The sequence below is a fragment of the Aquarana catesbeiana genome, linkage group LG07 (assembly GCF_042186555.1).
Source record: "Aquarana catesbeiana isolate 2022-GZ linkage group LG07, ASM4218655v1, whole genome shotgun sequence".
NCBI classification, from domain to species: domain Eukaryota; kingdom Metazoa; phylum Chordata; class Amphibia; order Anura; family Ranidae; genus Aquarana; species Aquarana catesbeiana.
Window position 1 is genome coordinate 78765313 of NC_133330.1, and position 18727 is coordinate 78784039.

General features: G+C 40.7%; 2 protein-coding genes across 2 annotated transcripts in view; one reads left to right on the forward strand and one right to left on the reverse strand.

Moving 5' to 3' along the window:
• The window catches only part of SYN2 (synapsin II), a 446027-nt gene that overhangs the window by 108302 nt on the left and 318998 nt on the right, over positions 1 to 18727 (reverse strand). The window lies entirely within an intron of this gene.
• The window catches only part of TIMP4 (TIMP metallopeptidase inhibitor 4), a 57054-nt gene that overhangs the window by 1218 nt on the left and 37109 nt on the right, over positions 1 to 18727 (forward strand). The gene's annotated exons all lie outside the window — the stretch shown is intronic.

Here is an 18727-nt window from a genome sequence, read left to right on the forward strand (position 1 = left end):
AAATTGGTTTTAAGCATGGGTTTCCCAAAACCTGAAAAAAAAATGTAAGGGTTCATCAGGGGTTAAAATGTTGAGAAAGGCTGTTTAATGTTGTACTTTGTGTTTCATTTCATCTGTGTTCCCATATGATTTAAGGTTAATAAAATTCAACTGATGCTGCTTATAGCGTCCATCATACTTCATGGGAAGAATGCTATTCAGTGAACTTAGGTTTTTGTAATTGCAAACCATAACAAAGAAAAAGGACATGTTCTACTGTCTTATTTAGCCAAAAGTTCATAACATGTTTGGGCACTAATGACTGATGACGAAAAATGTCTGAGCAGGGTAGGTATATTCTGCCCAATATGTGGACCACAGACAAGAAAAAAGTAGCTAAAATGGTTTACTAATATAAAATGCTACAAGGCAGAATCACTAAAGTACTGCATATGGCAGTGGTATGTAAAAAGTAAACCAAGTCAACCAGATATTCATTTACAGTATTTCAATCAGTTAAGAGATTATTTTTGATTGGTTGCTTTGGATTACCACATTTTGCACATCACTGCTTTTTGAACTGTTTATATGAAAAAGCCTGTATGTGATGATGTGGTGTCCAGCTAACTGCAGAAAAAACATACTGTCAGCAATTGTGTTCATACGCATTCCACTATTCACAAACAATATGTTTATGGCTTACAATATCTGGCCCATCTAGGCTTTAAAGAGTAACCAACAACAAGAGGCAAGCATATGCAGCAGAAGAGCATGTTATACATATTTTAAATTGCTTGCAAATGTTGGATCATTGCCTGTCCTATAGGATTTTCTTTCCATTTACAGCTCATGTGCCAAAATGAAATGTTAATTGAGTAAAACCCCTTTCACACTGGGGTGTGTTTCAGGCGATTTTGGGCTAAAAATAGCCCCTGTAAAGCACCTAAAAACACCTCCCCTGCACTCTCAGTGAGAAAGCCCGAGTGCTTTCACACAGGCGATGCGCTGGCAGGATGTTAAAAAAAGTCCTGCAAGCAGCATCTTTGGAGCGGTGAAGGCGTGGTGAATACAACACTCCTGCCCATTGAAATGAATAGGCACCGCTACCGAAGCAAATGCAAAGCGATTTGGCAGCGGCGCTACATGGACGCATTTAACCCCCTCATTGGCCGCTAGCAGGGTTAAAAGCTCCCTGCAAGCAACCAAATAAAACCACTAAAATGACAGTAAAGCCCAGCTAAAATGATCCAGCACAGTGCATGAGAGCAGCAGCTGAGCCAGTGAGGGGGGAGCAGGGGACAGAGTCTAGTCGGACACACAGAGATAGCTGGGGAGCGAGCCCGCATGAGTGCCCCCATAGCAAGTGGCTTGCTACGATAGGCACTCTTGGTATCGTACTAGGAAAATTTTCGTGCTTGTCCGATTGAATAATATCAGATGAATTGTCGTGATCGGCTCTCGAAAGCTCTGTACTAATGATCCGATTATTGTACGATCGCGTCAAAAGTGGTATTTTTCGTCTGATATTTGGATCGTGTGTGGTTCCTAAAGGTGTTCTATCGGGTTGAGGTCAGGTCTTTGTGCAGGCCAATCAAGTTCCTCCACCCCAAACTCGCTCATCCATGTCTTTATGGACTTTGCTTTGTGCACAGTCATGCTGGAACAGGAAGGGGACATCCCCAAACTGTTCCCACAAAGTTGGGAGCATGATATTGTCCAAAATGTCTTGGTATGCTGACACCCTAAGAGTTCCCTTCATTGGAACTAAGGGGCCGAGACCAACCCCTGAAAAAAAACCCCACACCATAACCCCCCCTTCACCAAATGATTTGGACTAGTGCACAAAGCAAGGTCTAAAAAGCCATGGATGAGCGAGTTTGGGGTGGAGGAACTTGACCGGCCTGCACAGAGTCCTGTCTTCAACCCAATAGAACACCTTTGGGATGAATTAGAGCGGAGACTGCGAGCCAGGCCTTCTCGTCCACATCAGTGCCTGACCTCACAAATGTGCTTCTGGAAGAATGGTCAAACATTCCCATAGACACACTCCTAAACCTTGTGGACAGTCTTTCCAGAAGAGTTGATGCTGTTAAAGCTGCAAAGGTTGGGCCAATTCAATATTGAATCCTACAAACTTATGTTGCGTACACACGGCCGGATCTTCCGACGGGAAATGTTCGATGTGAGCTTGTTGTCGGAAAGTCCGACCGTGTGTATGCACCATCGAACATTTGTTGTCGGAATTTCCGCCAACAAATGTTTGATAGCAGGTTCTCAAATTTTCCGCCAACAAAACTTGTTGTCGGAAAGTCTGATTGTGTGTACACAAGTCCGTCCACAAAAGTTCACGCATGCTCTGAATGAAGCCGAAGGAGAAGCACTGGCTATTGAATTTCATTTTTCTCGGCTCATCGTACGTGTTGTACATCACCGCGTTCTCACGTTCGGAATTTTTGGCCAACATTTGTGTGACCGTGTGTATGCAAGACAAGTTTGAGCCAACAACCTTCGAATAAAAATCCACGGTTTTGTCGTCGGAAAATCTGATCGTGTGTACACGGCATAAGACTGGGATGCTATTAAGGTATGAAGGTATGGTTGGTTCCATGGCATTGCAGCTACTAAGGTCATTAGGAGGTCTCATACCTCTCTCAGAGTTCTATGTACAGATTACCTAGGCTTTGTCAAAGACGTAAGAGCAAATCAGAAATAATTTCTAATTGCACAGATCTGAAATCTGAATGTTTGTTATAAGTTTTAAAGAGATCATTTTCAGATCAGAAATAGTAAACAGTCTGATTAAAGTAACTTTAGGAATTTGTATTCAGGAGAGATTTAGCCATTCACAATTCTTCTTATTAATGTTCCCACTGAGATCTGCACCACATATTTGAAAATGACTGTTAAATATATTCAGGGCCGCCTTCAGTCCCCTGCTGCTGGACACACAGCTGAAACTGTGAAGTCCATTTAATTCATCATGTCATGCTGTGGCTGCTTAGCTCTCATCCCGTGTGCACAGTAGATGTACAACATGGCTCTCCACAGAAGCTCAGAATTTGCATCTCTATAGTGTAGATTGCACTTTGTGCATACTGATTACAGGTTTTAAAGAACCCGCTAGAATGTCTTTGTGAGGCATAATCTTAACATTACTTCCACCAACTTTATAATTGTTTTTCCTTTGTGAAACAAAGCAAATGAGACTATGCTATAAAATATTAAGGATATGCATGGATAGCCGATAACTTATTTCTCAAAGCAAAACTTTAGTACCCCATATATGTTTATTTAATAAATTATAAATCTTGTTTTTTAAAAATGAGATATTTTTCCTGCCAAAACAATCCTTGTAAAGGTTTTCTTTTTAGGAATTTCCCCCTGTTGCAGGCACTCCACTGTCCATTCTCTTTGAAATGCCAGATTGAGATGACATTCTTAAACCCGTAAGAACTCCTTCTTTGGACCGATATAAACAATCTTATATGTACTTTGTGTGTATGTGTAGTATTACCATGCAGGCATCATAGCTGGGTAATATTAGCTTTCTACCTTCAAGGAAGATGGCACCAGATTTACTTGAGTGGTGTGCTTGTAAAGGAAATGTGGAATACAATGCAAAAAATAAATTAATTTCTGCAGTTTGGTTTCAAGTTTAAAAACAATAGACTATCCCCCCTTCAGTTCATCATGAATTCTGCTGCCAGACTCATCCACCTTACAAAGCGCTCAGTGTCCTCCACCCCTCTCTGCCAATCACTCCATTGGCTGCCACTCGCCCAACAAATTACATTCAAAATATTAACAATAATTTACAAAGCCATCCACAACTCTGCCCCCAGCTACATCACTAGCCTAGTCTCAAAATACCAACCTAATCGCCCTCTTCGTTCCTCCCAAGACCTCCTGCTCTCTAGCTCCCTCATCACCTCCTCCCATATCTGCTCCAGGACTTCTCTCGAGCCTCGCCTATCCTCTGGAATTGCCTACCCCAATCTGTCAGACTGTACCCTTTTGTATAACTTGACCCTCCCTCCTAGATTGTAAGCTCTAACGATCAGGGCTCTCTGATTCCTCCAATATTGAATTTTACTGTAATTGTACTGTCTGCCCTAATGTTGTAAAGCGCTGCGCAAACCATTGTCGCTATATAAATCCTGTATAATAATAATATTCTTGTCAGTATTTTTTTGTTTCTTTAGCTACAGTTCCACTGAGTAATATTCTCAATATGCATATCATTTTAGCTTTTTCCACAGTTTTTACATTTTTTATTTTTATATTTTTCAATCATTTGTTCTGTTTAAAGTTTGCTTTCTTCCTAAAAATGTACACTTGTTTGCATATTTAGGTTTATTTATTTTAAAATGCTGGTGCTTAGTTAAAACTAAGTCCCTATATGAAATTACAGCAGGGCAAGCAAATCCAAGCATATATTATAGCCTAGGTAATGCACATTCAAGAACTTACATTTTACATACTAGCAGTAAACACACTTTAAAATATGCCCCCTTTGACCTACAGTGGGTATAGAAAAGAATCACCCCCCATTAAAATAATCATATTTTGTTGCTTTGCAGCCTAAAACAAAGACAGATACCATTTTTGTTTTATCCAGCTGTATTTACTAGTGCAACGTATAACATCCAAGTGAAAGATATAACACCAACATAAAAAAATAGAATAATTCAAAAACAGAATCACTAAGTTGGAAAAAGGATCACCCTCCTTATGTCAGTATTTTTGTTGAACCACCTTTTGCTTTAATTACAGCCTTTAGTCTGTTGAGAATTGTCTTCACTAACTTTGCACATGTAGACTTTGCAATATTTGCCCACTCTTCTTTGCAGAACTGCTCAAGTTCAGCTAAATTTGATGGTGACCGTTTGTGGACTCTGTCCACAGATTTTCAATGGTGTTTAACTTTGGGCTCTGACTAGACCATGCAAGGACTTTCACCTTTTTCTCCTTCATCCACGGTGTGGTCATTTTTCTGTGTGCTTTAGGTCATTGTCATGTTGGAATGGATTGCATGGACTTTGAACTATGGCTGACAAACTGCATATGAAGAAATGATAGTCAGTTAGGAAATTGCACTTTAATTCTGATTGCTAGCTTTTTTAGTAACCACCTCCTTTCTTGCCCTTTTTTTATTTGGAATTTGAATTACGTTTTAATTATAGCTTGTGAGTGAACCAAAGGCAGCAGTCACATTTAACTGTGGCCCAATTCACTTGCTTGTTGCAAGTGGGGTTTTGTTTCAGAATTTTATTTTTGTTATTTATGTTGGGGGTTTGTTTTTCTTTGATATTAATGTAGTGCTATCACCGAAGAAGCCATCGAAAATTGCTCAGGTTCTTTTCCCCAGTGCAAGCCCCACAGCCAGGCATGCGTTGACAATCTCTCCTTGGCTCAAGGACAAGTCAAGGTGTGTGGTTTTTGATGTTTTTATTTTTGGGGTAGCATGGATAGGGTTGGGGGAATTTGAGTGGGATACTCCAAAAAGTATAAAAACTATGTACAAGTTGAGGACAGCAAACTTCCTTCTGTAGAACTGAAGCAAATGTCCTTGCAAAAGCAACACAGTGGAATTGGCTTTTTAGTAGAAGCAGTTAAAAGTAGGGATGCACCGATACCATTTTTTTTAACCCCGATTACAACTACTGAAACTTTTTTGCAGGTACTCGCCGAAACCAATTACTGATACCGATCGCCTAGGAAGAGGGGTGGTTTGGGAGGTGGTGGGGGGGTTGTTGTTAGGGAGTTGGGTGACGGCAAGGTGGGAGTAGAGGGTGAGGGCAAGGTAGTTGGGGGTGTGATGAAATAGGGATTGTGAGGTGATAGAGTTGGGATGGAAAAGGCTGTGATCACTGAGGTGGAAGAAGATGGGGATAGGAGGGTTATTGGGAGACATGGGGGCAGAGGTGACAGCTGGTAGAGGGAAGAAGGAGGGAACAGGCAGAAGTGACAGCAGTGACTGCAGGCATGGTACAGGAGACTGTCAGAGACTGCAGGCATGGTACAAGAGACAGCCAAAGACTGCATGGTACAGGAGACAGCCAGTGACTGCATGGTACAGGAGACAGCCAGAGACTGCATGGTAAAGGAGACAGCCAGAGACTGCATGGTAAAGGAGACAGCCAGAGACTGCACGGTAAAGGAGACAGCCAGATACTGCAGGTATATAGGAGACAGCCAGAGACTACAGGCATACAGGAGACATTCAGAGACTACAGGCATGGTATAGGTACTCTATAGAGGAGCACTCCACTAACAGGATGAGAGAGAACCTGCACCTCCTCCTCTCTGCCGCTGACACTTCTCCTGTCCTCCCCCCTCTTGTCCCAGCCCTGAGTGCGGGGATTGGAGAGAAGCTCCGTGGCCACAATGTCCATGGTGGGGGGCTACAACTGAAATCTGGGGAGCCCATAGATCCATCCGCATCTTCTGTCTCTCGCGGTAGAGGAGCTGGCCGGACAGCACACGGAGAAGGGACAGAGCCCTGCTGCTCAGTACAACAGGATACTGCTCATACAGTATCTACATACAGAGCCCCTCCTGTTCTCTGCCTCAGCATCCAGCCAGGGAGAGCCCGGATCCAGCGCTCTGTGTAACCAGCAGTCAGAGCTGGAGGAGGGAAGTGTGCAGCAAGGAGACAAGGCTGGTGAGCTGTTAGGACGGGCGGGCCTGCACTTAGCGATGCCACAGGGAGGAGGAGGCGGGGATGGCACTGTCCGGAGGGGAGGAAGAGGTGGTCCGCTCCCTAGCGACATCACTTCCGGTATCGGTTTCCGGTAATCAGTATCGGTGCAACCCTAGTTAAAAGCACAAAATCTTCTTTGAGCAATCAGAGTCCCATCACAAAGAACTAGATAGACTGAGTTTCTCAGGACACCGGCCAATGTCCCCTTTACACAAACACATAGCTGACTCTCTAGCACCAGAGGAGTGTCAGTAGCCCAAAAGTCTTTAAAGTGGATGTAAACCCAATGTCATCCTTTCTAAACTACTGCCATAGGGGTTATCTATAAGGATATACATGCCTCCTGCATGTATCTTTACCTGTCAAATGTCTCCCCTCTGTCTGTTATGAGAGACGAAAAACTGCATATTCTGTGGGTGGGTCTGTTGTCTGGAGCTCGGTGGGTGGAGTCGTGATGTCAGTAGACTCCCCGCCCACCTCTACACTCCCCTTGTCAATATGCATTTTCTCCTGTGTATTTCTAACTGAACATCTGCTATGATCTCTAACATCCAGTGAAAAGACAGGAAAGTAACCACATGACTTCAGCATGCCAAATCATGCTGAGGTGTGGAACAGCCAATCCTTGCAGAGCTGCTGAAGAAAGGAGTGGGGGAGGGAATTAAAAAATCATGCATGTGTCTTAGGCTGTCACTCACAGCAAGGGGGAGTATTTGACAAAGTTTTTCTCAGTTTGTCAAGATTTCTCTCACTGAACAATAAAAGAGGATTGCTCAGAGATAGATTAACTCTGTGTGGAAAGACTGGGCTCAAATGATAGGAAATCTTATACTCTACAGTATGATGTCAATAAAAAAAAAAAAATTGGGGTTTACATCAACTTTAAGATCTCACTCGCTACCTGTATTTACAAATGTCCTTGGAAAGTTGGTTGTCTCCTTCCAACATCCATGCAACACCTTTTCCCTGTGATACCAGACTAGATCCTCAGACAACAGCCCCTCAGTCAGCTCTCTGTAACTCAGTATCCAGGCCCCTCACAAACAGCATACTTGCCAACTGTCCCGAATTTCCCGGGATCAGAACTGATTTCAGAGACATCTGTGTGGGTTGCTGCACAGATGTCTGTTGAAATCGCCCCCGAAGTCACCAAAAGTAGTGCAGGAATTACTTCTGGGAATCGGTGCGGTGCCGCAAAGTCGGCGTTGCACCGATTCGGACAAGGCCATTGCCGGTAATAGCCGGCGATTTGACATGTCAAATCGCATGTCAAAATGGCCCGGTGTGAATGTGGGCTAAACTCTACACAAATGTAAGTGAGACAGCCCTAAACAGCTAATTGGATGTCACTAGCAGGATATCTGGAAGGCAGAGCTCTGATAAGCAGAGACCTACAATTAAGCACCATCTTCATGTTAGGAGCAAATTCTCATATATTGTGAAGCTCAGGAGGCAGATTAGACACATTCCCACTTGGCACTGGCATCAAATCCATATCATATTTGAGGTCTATCAAATTGGGATTTTGTACCAGGTGGTCATATAAAATCATTACTATGGTTAGAAAAATTGATATTGTGGGAGAGTTCACTGAAAATGTCAAAGTTTCTTCAGCCTCCTAATTTCACACCCCAAGGTTATTTTGATTGTGTGGGGGTTGGCTCAGTGGTACCCTCCAAAAGGTCCAGTAAAAGCTGCTTGAGGCTAGGTTCACACTGCTGCAGTGCGAATTTAGCGCGATTTTGATCCGATTGCGTTGCAAATTTGCATTGCGAATTCTTTGTGTGTTCTTGCGATTCTACTGCAAATTTTGCAATCTATGGAGCTGAATTCGCATTGCACACGGATCAAACTCGGACAGGACCCTTTTTTTACGCAGGTTAAATTCGCAACGCATTGATGTGAACAGCACTCATGGAAAACAATGTTATTAAAATGACTTAGGAATTTGAGCGATCGCAGCGGCTCAAATTCGCAATAAAATTCGCAGCAGTGTGAACCTAGCCTCAATTGGCAACTGGTTTCAAAACGATGCACACATGCTAGAAGTTATTCTAAAGGCCAGTGACTGGACTTACGCTGAAGGAATTGGCTGGAACCACAGACTGGGCAAAACCTTTTTAAAGTAGCTGTAAACATCAGACGTGAAATATGAAAAAATCTCATAATTCGTCATACTTGTCTCTCTCCAAAGCCCAGAGTGTCACTTCTCCCTGCTGTCTGGCAGCTTTTCCGACACCAAGAGTTAAAATGGTGACGGGGGGACTGCAGCGCTCAGCCTGTGACTCATAGCCGTGCGTGTTTTCCGTACTGTGTGAAGGGGGTGTGTCCCTTTCCTCCAATCAAGGCTCAGAGCTGTGGGCTATGTGCAGACTTCAGATCCCAGATCCCTGCCCCCTGCTCCTAGAACTAAGGAAAAATCAGTTTCTGTTTATGTTTTCAGAATGATCTTCAGAAGAAATGGCTGCAGATGAACAGCTACAACTTATGTAAGAGGATTTGTTTAATCTCTGTGTATCACCTAATGCTAGTCACTTCACTGGGTACTAGAGTTGGGCGAACAGTTAGAGACAAGCAAAAATTCGGCCCGAACATCACCTGTTTGGCAAACACCCGAATTTGTGGGCCACTCAGAAGGATGTTTGCCCGCTGAGCACCTCACACTGCACTGCACAGTGCATTCTAAGCCCGAATTGGGAAAAGCTTGGCCCAATCAGGGCACAGGGAATAGCTGGATGTTAAGGAGTGGGCCGGGAAGCTGGCTGCAGCATCCTTAACAATGGATAAGTCATCAGCTGTAAACAGGCTTCCCCACTGACAGCTGAATAGAAAAACCCATTGCCGGCAATAGAAAAATGTAAAAAAAAACCCAAATCTATACCAGACCCTTTGGGTCTGATATGGAATTTAAGGGGAACCCCACACCAAAATAAAAAAAAACTGTGTGGGGTCCCTCCCAAAATCCATACCAGACCCCTAGATCTGGTATGGATTTTGAGGGGAACTCCCACTGCAAATTTTTTTTTAAAATGGCGTAGGGTCCCCCCCAAAGTCAAAAACTCTTATCTGAGCGTGCAGCCTAGCAGGACAGGAAAGGAGGGGGGACAAGCGAGTGCCCCCTCCTCCCTGAACCATACCAGGTCACATGCCCTCAACATGGGGGTGCTTTTGGGCAGGGGGGCCTCTTACCGACAACCCTGTGCTGTGGGGGTCTGTGGGCAGGAGGCTTAGCAGAATCTGGAAGCCCCCTTTAGACCTCAGATCCCGTCCCCCCATGTGAATGAGTATGGCCTACCCATTCACCAAAAAAGTGTCAAAGAAATAAAAACACACACAGTTTTTGACAATTCTTTTATTAAAATAAAAAAAAAACAATGGGGCAATGTCCCCCGATGTAGATCCATTGTCAATCACGATGCCTTCCGCCACCGCCGAAACTCAAAAAAGGAAAAAAGAAGCGCTCCGCCAGCAACGAAGGTTAACCGCTGACTGCAGGCTCTGCTGTTTGACAGTTCTTATATACTGTAGCCCCCAGAGGACATGGCATGGATTGGGGGGTGACCCCCATGCCGTTATTTTAAACAATTTTCTATTACCAGCAATGATATTGTATTGCCGGCAATTTAAATGTCTTTCTTTTTTTTTGTTTTTAAAAAATGTCAGTTTTGCTGCAGTTCTATTTGTGGTACAGATGCGCCACTTTACAGGCAGTCTAAGTGGACCCCCTAGGCACTATATTTAAAGAAATTTTTCATTTTTATTGTTTTACTTTAAGCATCATTAAAATCACTGCTCCTGTAAAAAATCTTTTTTTTAAACTAATTTTGCATTGATACATGTCCCCAAGTACCCGAGCCGCCATACCCTTTTCATGGCCAATAACTTAAATATAAGCATTCAAAATAGGCACTTTTGATTTTCAAGTTCGGGTCCCATAGACTTTAATAGGGTTCAGAGTTTGGGTCTAAACTTATGTTCAAGAGTTCCTGCGTGAACCGAACCAGGGGGTGTTCAGCCCAACTCTACTGGGTACATGTGAGGGTTTACAACCACTTTCAATTTTTATTTCTATTTATTGTACTGTTGCTATTGTCTATTTTTGTAATATATTTTTCTGTAAATAGTTAGCTTGCACTGATATCTAAAAATTGTTAAGAATGATCTGTAAATGCTGTAAACTAGAACTTGAAGAATTCCTGTCTCTTTGAAGAGTACTACTATATTTTATTCTCTATCATATTTCTCTCTGGCATAACATAACTTGGCATGATTTACAGAACTGTTAAAGCACATACTGTGAACAGTGGGTGTTTCCGGTAAAACAATTGGTGGCAGCTAGTGTTGTGTGTGTAAAGGGTTAAAGGCTAAGTCCACCTTTGACAAAAAATTTTTTTGCAGGTAAAAAATGTGCATTTATTTATTTGTACTCTGCAGCCTGTAAGGCATTGCTCCTGCAATTGGCACAATTCGTTGATTTGTGTGATAAACAAGATACAATGTCCAGTACATAATTAGTCCAGAAAATGAAAAAAAAAGTCTCACACATGTGGTATTGCCATATTCGGGAGGAGTAGCACAAAGTGTTTTGGGGTGTAATTCTAAGTATGCCTATGGTGTGTGTGAGAAATATCTTAATAAATCGGCAACTGTGCAAAAAAAATTTTTTTTCTTTCCATATTTTCCAAAAACTTGCGGCAATGGAATGAAGTCTTCAAAAGACTCACCATGCCTCTTAAAAAATACCTTGGGGTGTTTATTCTCCAAAATGATGTCATTTTATGGGTGTTTCTACTATCCTTATGCTCCAGGGCCATCCAAAAATGTGATAAGTAATCAAGAAATTAGATGCGTAATTCATGTCCTTAGAACACCTGAAAGTGCTTCCTTGGATTTTGGGCCCCTCTATATGGCTAGGCTGTGAAAAAATCTCACACATGTGATATCATCATATTCAGAAAGAGTAGCAGAATCTGTTTTGGGGTGTAATTCTAAGTATGCCCATGATGTGTGTTAGAAATATCTTATTAATTGGCAACGTTGTGTAAAAAAGTACATTTTCATTTTCTTTCCTGTATTTTCCAAAAATGAAGAAAAAATTACTCAAACATGAGTGTATATCCTCTAGTGGGACTTTGATTTGGGTCACTGACAGGTAGGTAAGTATTAATGTATTGAGTAGAGAAGTAGAAATTAAAAAAGAAGATATTTATTATGCAAAAAAGATAAAAACATAGTAACTATGACATAACATAATGATCATTAAAATGGATGCATATACCTGGAGATCAGAAGAAATAACATTGACCAATTCTATTGTATAATAACAGATAGGAAAAAAACAGACGTTTCGAGGTAATAAAGGGATCAACCTCTTCTTCAGGGGTAATAAGTTTATAATAACTAAGGTAATAAACTTATTACCCCTGAAGAAGAGGTTGATCCCTTTATTACCTTGAAACGTCAGGTTTTTTCTATCTGTTATTATACAATAGAATTGGTCAATGTTATTTCTTCTGATCTCCATGTATATGCATCCATTTTAATGCTCATTATGTTATGTCGTAGTTGCTATGTTTTTATCTTTTTTCCATAATAAATAACTTATTTTTTAGTTTCTACTCAATACATTAATACTTACCTACCTGTCAGTGACCCAAATCAAAGTCCCACTAGAGGATATACACTCATGTTTGAGTAATTTTTTCTTCATTTTATTAGGGATGTGGGTTCACTGACACTACAGCTCTCCTCAGAGGGGACACTATCTCTCTTTTCCAAAAACGTGGTGAAAAATGACATTTTCAAAAGACTCACTATGCCTTTCAGAAAATACCTGGAGTGTTTGATTTCCCAAATGAGGTAATTTTGTGGGGGTTTCCACTGTTCTGGTGCTCCAGGACCTCCAAAAATGTGATAGGTAGTCAGGAAATTAGATGCATAATTTATGCTTAATTTGTGCTCCTTGAAAGCCCAAGGCACTCCTTGGATTTTGGGCCTCTCTATGCATCTAAGCTGTGAAAAAGTCTCACAAATGTGTCATTCCCATACTCGGGAGGCATAGCAGAATGTGTTTTGGGGTGTAATTCTAAGTATACCTATGTTGTGTGTGTTCTTAATTTTCCCAAAAATTGTGACAAAAAAATACATCATGCATCCTACTAAATGCATAGTACTGTCTACTTTCCAAAAAGGGGTAATTTGGGGGGTATTTGTACTGTACTGGCTATTTAGGGCCTCAGAAAATGGCAGTGAGTACATTAGGACTGATCAATTATTTAAATATATATTATTTAAATATATATACCATACTTTGCAACTTTCCCACGGACTGAAAATAATCACTGATTTGGGTTATTTTTGTCAAATAAATGTAGCAGAACACATTTCAGCCTAAATTTATGAAGAAAGTTTATATATTTGCAAAATTTTATAACAGAAACTAAAATACACATGTATTTGTTTGTTTATATAGCAAAAAAAAGAAAAAATCCAGTGGTTATAAAAACCATAAAGAGAAAGCTCTATCTGTCTCACAAAAATGCTAAAAATGTTATTTGGGTGTTGCATGAAATTTGCTAAATTTCAGGCAGATGTAAAATGCAATCAATGGCTGTATGCATTATTTAAAAATCAATGTGTGTGTTTGTTGTTCAAATAGTGTAATTTTCCTTGATATCAGCTTCTTGTAATGTTCTACAAAACAGCATTCAGTCAGAGAGGAAGGAGGATGTGCCAGCACTGGGATCTAACTGCGCTCTGCTTCAGTGCACATGTGCTTTTAGGGAACATGGTGACAACAGAGGGAAGGCTCATTGGTTTGCTGCTGTTCCTTTATTTTCCAATCAGCAGCTGTGGGTGTATTCTGGATTAATCTTTGCTGCCACTGCAATTTAGGTCCAGGACTCTCTGCTGTCTTGCAGGCGAAGACTGGCAAACTAGAATTAGAAATATTTTGACTAGTAGTGTACTGTAAAATAAGTTTAATTTTCATTTCATATAATTTTTTTATGATCCTTTGAAGCCAGACATAGAACATTTTCCAAAATACCCCTAAATTAGATTTTTCCCGTTTAGTTACACATTTTTTTATCATGATTAGAAAGACTGTACATTATTTCAAATTGGCCTATTTACACGTCATCGCAATAGTCTAAGGCAGGATTGGACCAGTAAAACAAGATCACGTTCTGTGTAAAAGAGGTAATCCTATCCATAGGGTGTTGGTTTAAGCACCAAAGAATGTGTGCCTTTAGACTTCAATAAAAGACATCTAGCTGAGAGTATTAATCATTTCTTTCTAAATTGTGCCTAAATAAATAAGTTCACATACATTTATACTTATTTGTACATTGTAACTATTTTGGGTATGTTTTTGATTGTCTGTCCCACATAATCCATATAATTTAATTAATTAATTGTAACAGAAAGTCTCAGTACACCAAGTTATGGTATCTTAGTGGGATTTGTGGAGGCCTGGTGCAACCAAAAGCGAAGGCATTGAGGAGACAAGGGGCATCCCTTGTATATGTTTCAATGCAACATTTTTATACTTGACTCAATTGTGTCTTTATATCTCGTACAAACATGTTAAGAAAAATGACCCCTAAAAATAGATTTGCCATAGCAGGACATTTCCTTGGCTCCTGTTAGACAAAGCAGATCCACAACTCATTCTCTTGGGGGTCACCTCACTACAAAAGTGCTTAGACCCAGTCACCATCTAGCTGTGTAAGTCTTCTGAAAAGGCTCCAAACTCATGATAGATCCCCTACAAGAAGCTAGCAGAGAAATTAATTAAGTCTGGGCCAAGCACTTTTCTCCAACACTTTTGTGTGGGTGATTAGTGGTGTGACATTTTGTCTTTTCTAGTCAGCTCTCTTTTGTCTTGTCTGGCTAATTCTTTCAAAACATGCATAGCTACAAAACGGATCCAGCAACTAAGTAAAAACCTTAAGAATCCTAAAAGCGTAGCGTAGTGATTCTTGCCCTGCCAGCAGTGTCAATCCTGTGTAATTGACAGAAGAACAATGACTTACCCTTGACATGGAGGTATCAAATGCTTTTAACAAAGAATCAGAGCCTATGTTACTAAAGGTTCCCTTGCCCGGTGAACTAATGCCTAAAGCATAAAATCACATTAACAGAATGAAAAACAGAAATTCCACTTAATCTGACTATCCACCTAACCTAGCTTATGACTAATCTGAGTCCTCTAGATTTGGCTTAGCGATGACAACTTATTTCATTTGCGAAGTTCTGAAAACTGATAGGCCCCAGAAGGATCACTCTCCTGAGATATCCTAACTCTAGGACCACCACCCAACTGTAAAATATCTGTTGTGGAAAGAAATACTATCACCCAGGCATAGGAGCAGGTGACAACAGTAAACATTTAGGCAAGCTAGATTTGTCAAACCCTAGTGAAGATGAAGACATAAATAAGGTCTAGAACGTGGTGCTATGGGTGTGGCCCCCCTTGGGACTCTTGAAAGTAAATTAACCCACCACTGCTTATTAAAAACATACAGGTGACTTTTGCTTGGATAGCCCCATTAGGTAAAGCACATACGTACACCAAACTGCCTTGAATTAAGTACTTACTTAAATTTCAATATATGGTTATAAGTTTATAGGAAATATATGTGCATGCCTCCGTTGACACAAGCTCAGCACACCACATATAAGGGCTGGTGTTCTCATGACTGAAGTATCATAAGCATTCACTCCTCTCAAAATGCCAGTCTTTTTCTTAAGGGCAACATGCCATTCCACACCATCACAGTTCCCAAAGAGGTGAAGTAAGAATATAGAGGGAGGGATTAATGCAACATACCTACTCCCCCATAGGAAGAGGTACAATCCTAACCCCTCCTGAAAAACTGCCCATAGTGGCTTCTGATGCCTATTCATGCATACATATGAGCTGGTAAAACATATAGCCAAGAAATTATTGAACCACAGTTCATGGACTTTATGGGCACAACCAGACAATATAAAATAAAACATTTTATTAATGCACAATAAGAGCTTAAAACCATTAAAAATTAAAAACATACTAGCATTCTGCACCCTAAATTACTAAGGGTGGTGGCCCAATTACAGACTAAAGCCTCGTACACACAAGCGGATTTTCATCAGGGAACTGAGTGATGACAGACTGTTTGCCTAAAATCCGACCGTTAGTACGCTCCATCAGACAATTTTTGTCTAACTTTCCGCTGACAAATGTTGGATACAGGCTAGTACATTTTCGGCGGACAACGGTCTGTTGTCAGATTTTCCTATCGTGTGCACTGTACACAAGTCCGTCACACAAAAGTCCAAAGCACAAACACGCATGCTTGGAATCAATGCTCACCAAAAACGACATTAGCAGAAGGTGCCCAAAGGGTGGCGCTCAAGAGCTGAAATTCCACGTAGTACGTCACTACGTTCATGTTTGTTGGTTGACAATTGTGTACCGTTTGTATGCAAGACAAGTCGGACAAAAGTCTGAAGCTTTGTCTGCCGAAAGTCTGATCGTGTGTACGAGGCTTAAGAATCCGAATAATATAAATAGTAGAGGGCTTCATCACCCGCTCACAAAGGGCTCAACAGGTTTTACATATTCCACTTCTTCAGGAGCAGAAGATGCTAATATAGAAATGCTACCTAAAAACAAAAGAAAAAGAGAAAGAAAATAAAACAACTTACTTTTTTAAATTCTTAGTCTGTAATGAAATAGGTTGTTTATATAGAATTGAGCCACCACCCTTAGTGATTTAGGGTGTAGAATGCTACTGTGGTTTTAATTTTGAATAGTTTTAAGCTCTTATTGTGAATTAATAAAGTTGTATATTTAATTTTACTTTGGTTGCTCCCATAAAGTCCATGAACTGCAGTTCAATAGTTTTTTGGCCATATGTATTGAATATTGCAGAATGTGGCACTGTTGTATAATTAGTTAACGAGTGTTCATACTGCCACCCAATGGCCCCTTGTTCAATTTGTTTCTAATCTATAAGCTAGTAATGCCACAATGCTGTATTTCAAGAACATCACAATATTTCAGTCAGTTCATACTCAAGAGAAGATACTGATTATTGACTCATATATTTAGTGAAGAAGAAAACTCTTAAAAGGCTGCTGCAAACAATTAAACAGGTAATATTTGAAATCAGTCTCATTAACAGATACATGTAAAACCCTTATGGTTAATTTTTTTTTTTTTTACCAAAATTTAGACCAATGCTCTTATTGCAGTTTTTTTAGATTCATATAGACTTACATACCCAACTTTTTCTGCTTGCATCAAGTAGCACATAAGAGAAGATGGTCTTTAAAGTGTATGTAATCCCTAACAATTATTTTTTTTTTGCCCAGTTTTTTCTAGACCAGGCCCTTTTCTGATATTTGTTGTTTACAAGTAAAAGAAATTATTATTTTTTTTATTGCTAGAAAATTGATTAGCAGCCTAAAACATTGTATACATATTTTTTAGCAGAGACCCTAGAGAATAAAATGGCGGTCGTTGCAATATTTTATGTCACACTGTATTTGCACAGCGGTCTTTCAAACAATTATTATATGGGGCTCTTTAAAAAAAAAAAAAATCTTATTTATTTTATTTTTTTATTTTTACACTGTCCCTTTAATTTTTTTTTATCACTTTTATTCCTAATACAAGGAATGTAGACATCCCTTGTAATAGAAATAAGCACCACAGGTCATCTTTATTAAGAGATCTGGAGTCAAAAAGACCCCAGGTCTCTCTTTTACCTTTAAAGCATTAAAAAAAAAAAGTAGTTTTGGCTTTGAGAAGGGAAAAAAAATCCCTATAAGCACGAGAGGGGGAAGTGACATCAGACAATGCTCTGGTCCTCCAAGGGTATTGAGCCGAGTGTGGGCTATCTTGCCCTCACACAACTTCCTGCCCAGGCATCTGACGGATTGGGTCCGGGCCTACTGGTGGCTCCGGTAAGCTCAGAGACGACCAGGAAGCGGCGGGAGGCACCTCTCCTTCTGCCTATAAAAGTGATCTTGCAGCGAATCCGCCCCTGGAACCACTGTTAACTGTCCGCCTATTGTAAATAAAGATATCAGGATTACAGCAGCTAGCTGCTGCCATAACCCTAGTATTTAACATCAAAGTAATGACATATATTTACAGTTAGGCGGTCGTCAAGTGGTTGTACACTTGAAAGTGTTTTGTTATCTATTTAATAAGTGTAAAGAAATACCTGTTGATCTTGTCAGAAATTCAGAGCTGTCATGTGTCCTGTTTACTCTGCCTGTATTACAGTACCTCAAGGAGTCTAATCAGCCCTCCCAGTTATTCCCTTTTGACTACAAAATACCTCTATGTTGTGGAGATGGGGAGAGTGAGGTATTTTGCAGTTCAACAAAGACAAATGGGCAGAGCTGACACCACTCCTTTAAGCTGTAGTATTATATAAACCACCTGTTTGGTGACTATTTCTTATGCTGCCACTCTGTTAGAAGGTGAGGATTAAACTGCTTAAAACAAGCCTTGTTCTTAGCTGCATCGCTGTTCCAACCACTTCTATGTGTCAAGTCTACCCCAGGCATAGGTGGTCAGGCACTACAGTTGGCTCCTGTGTTCTTCACCTATAGCAGCCCCCTTTCCCATAAGGCAAGCAAGCCTACTGGTATTCAGTTGCCCCCAGGTCTTGCACACAATGCTATAGTGCCTGGCTACCATACCAGGGCAGGTGCACACTGAGCACAGCGAAAAGGTACCTGAACTGAGCACAGCAAATGGGTATTTGAAGTTGGCAGACAGGCAGGGTGGTCCAATGACAGTTCAGGTACAAGGCAGGCAAGATTCAGAAATGTCAGGGTCCAATCCGTAGTCAAAAGGCAGGCAGAGTTCAGAGAATAGTCCAAGTTCCAATCCAAGGTCATAAAACAGGGGAATCCAAACAGCAAAGCAGGGCAAACAAACAGAGAACTTGAAACACATGTAACAAACACTATTACAAGCATGAGGCTGCAGGCTTGGCTGGCTTAAATCAGGTTTAGTTTCCACCCAGAGACTGGCTACAT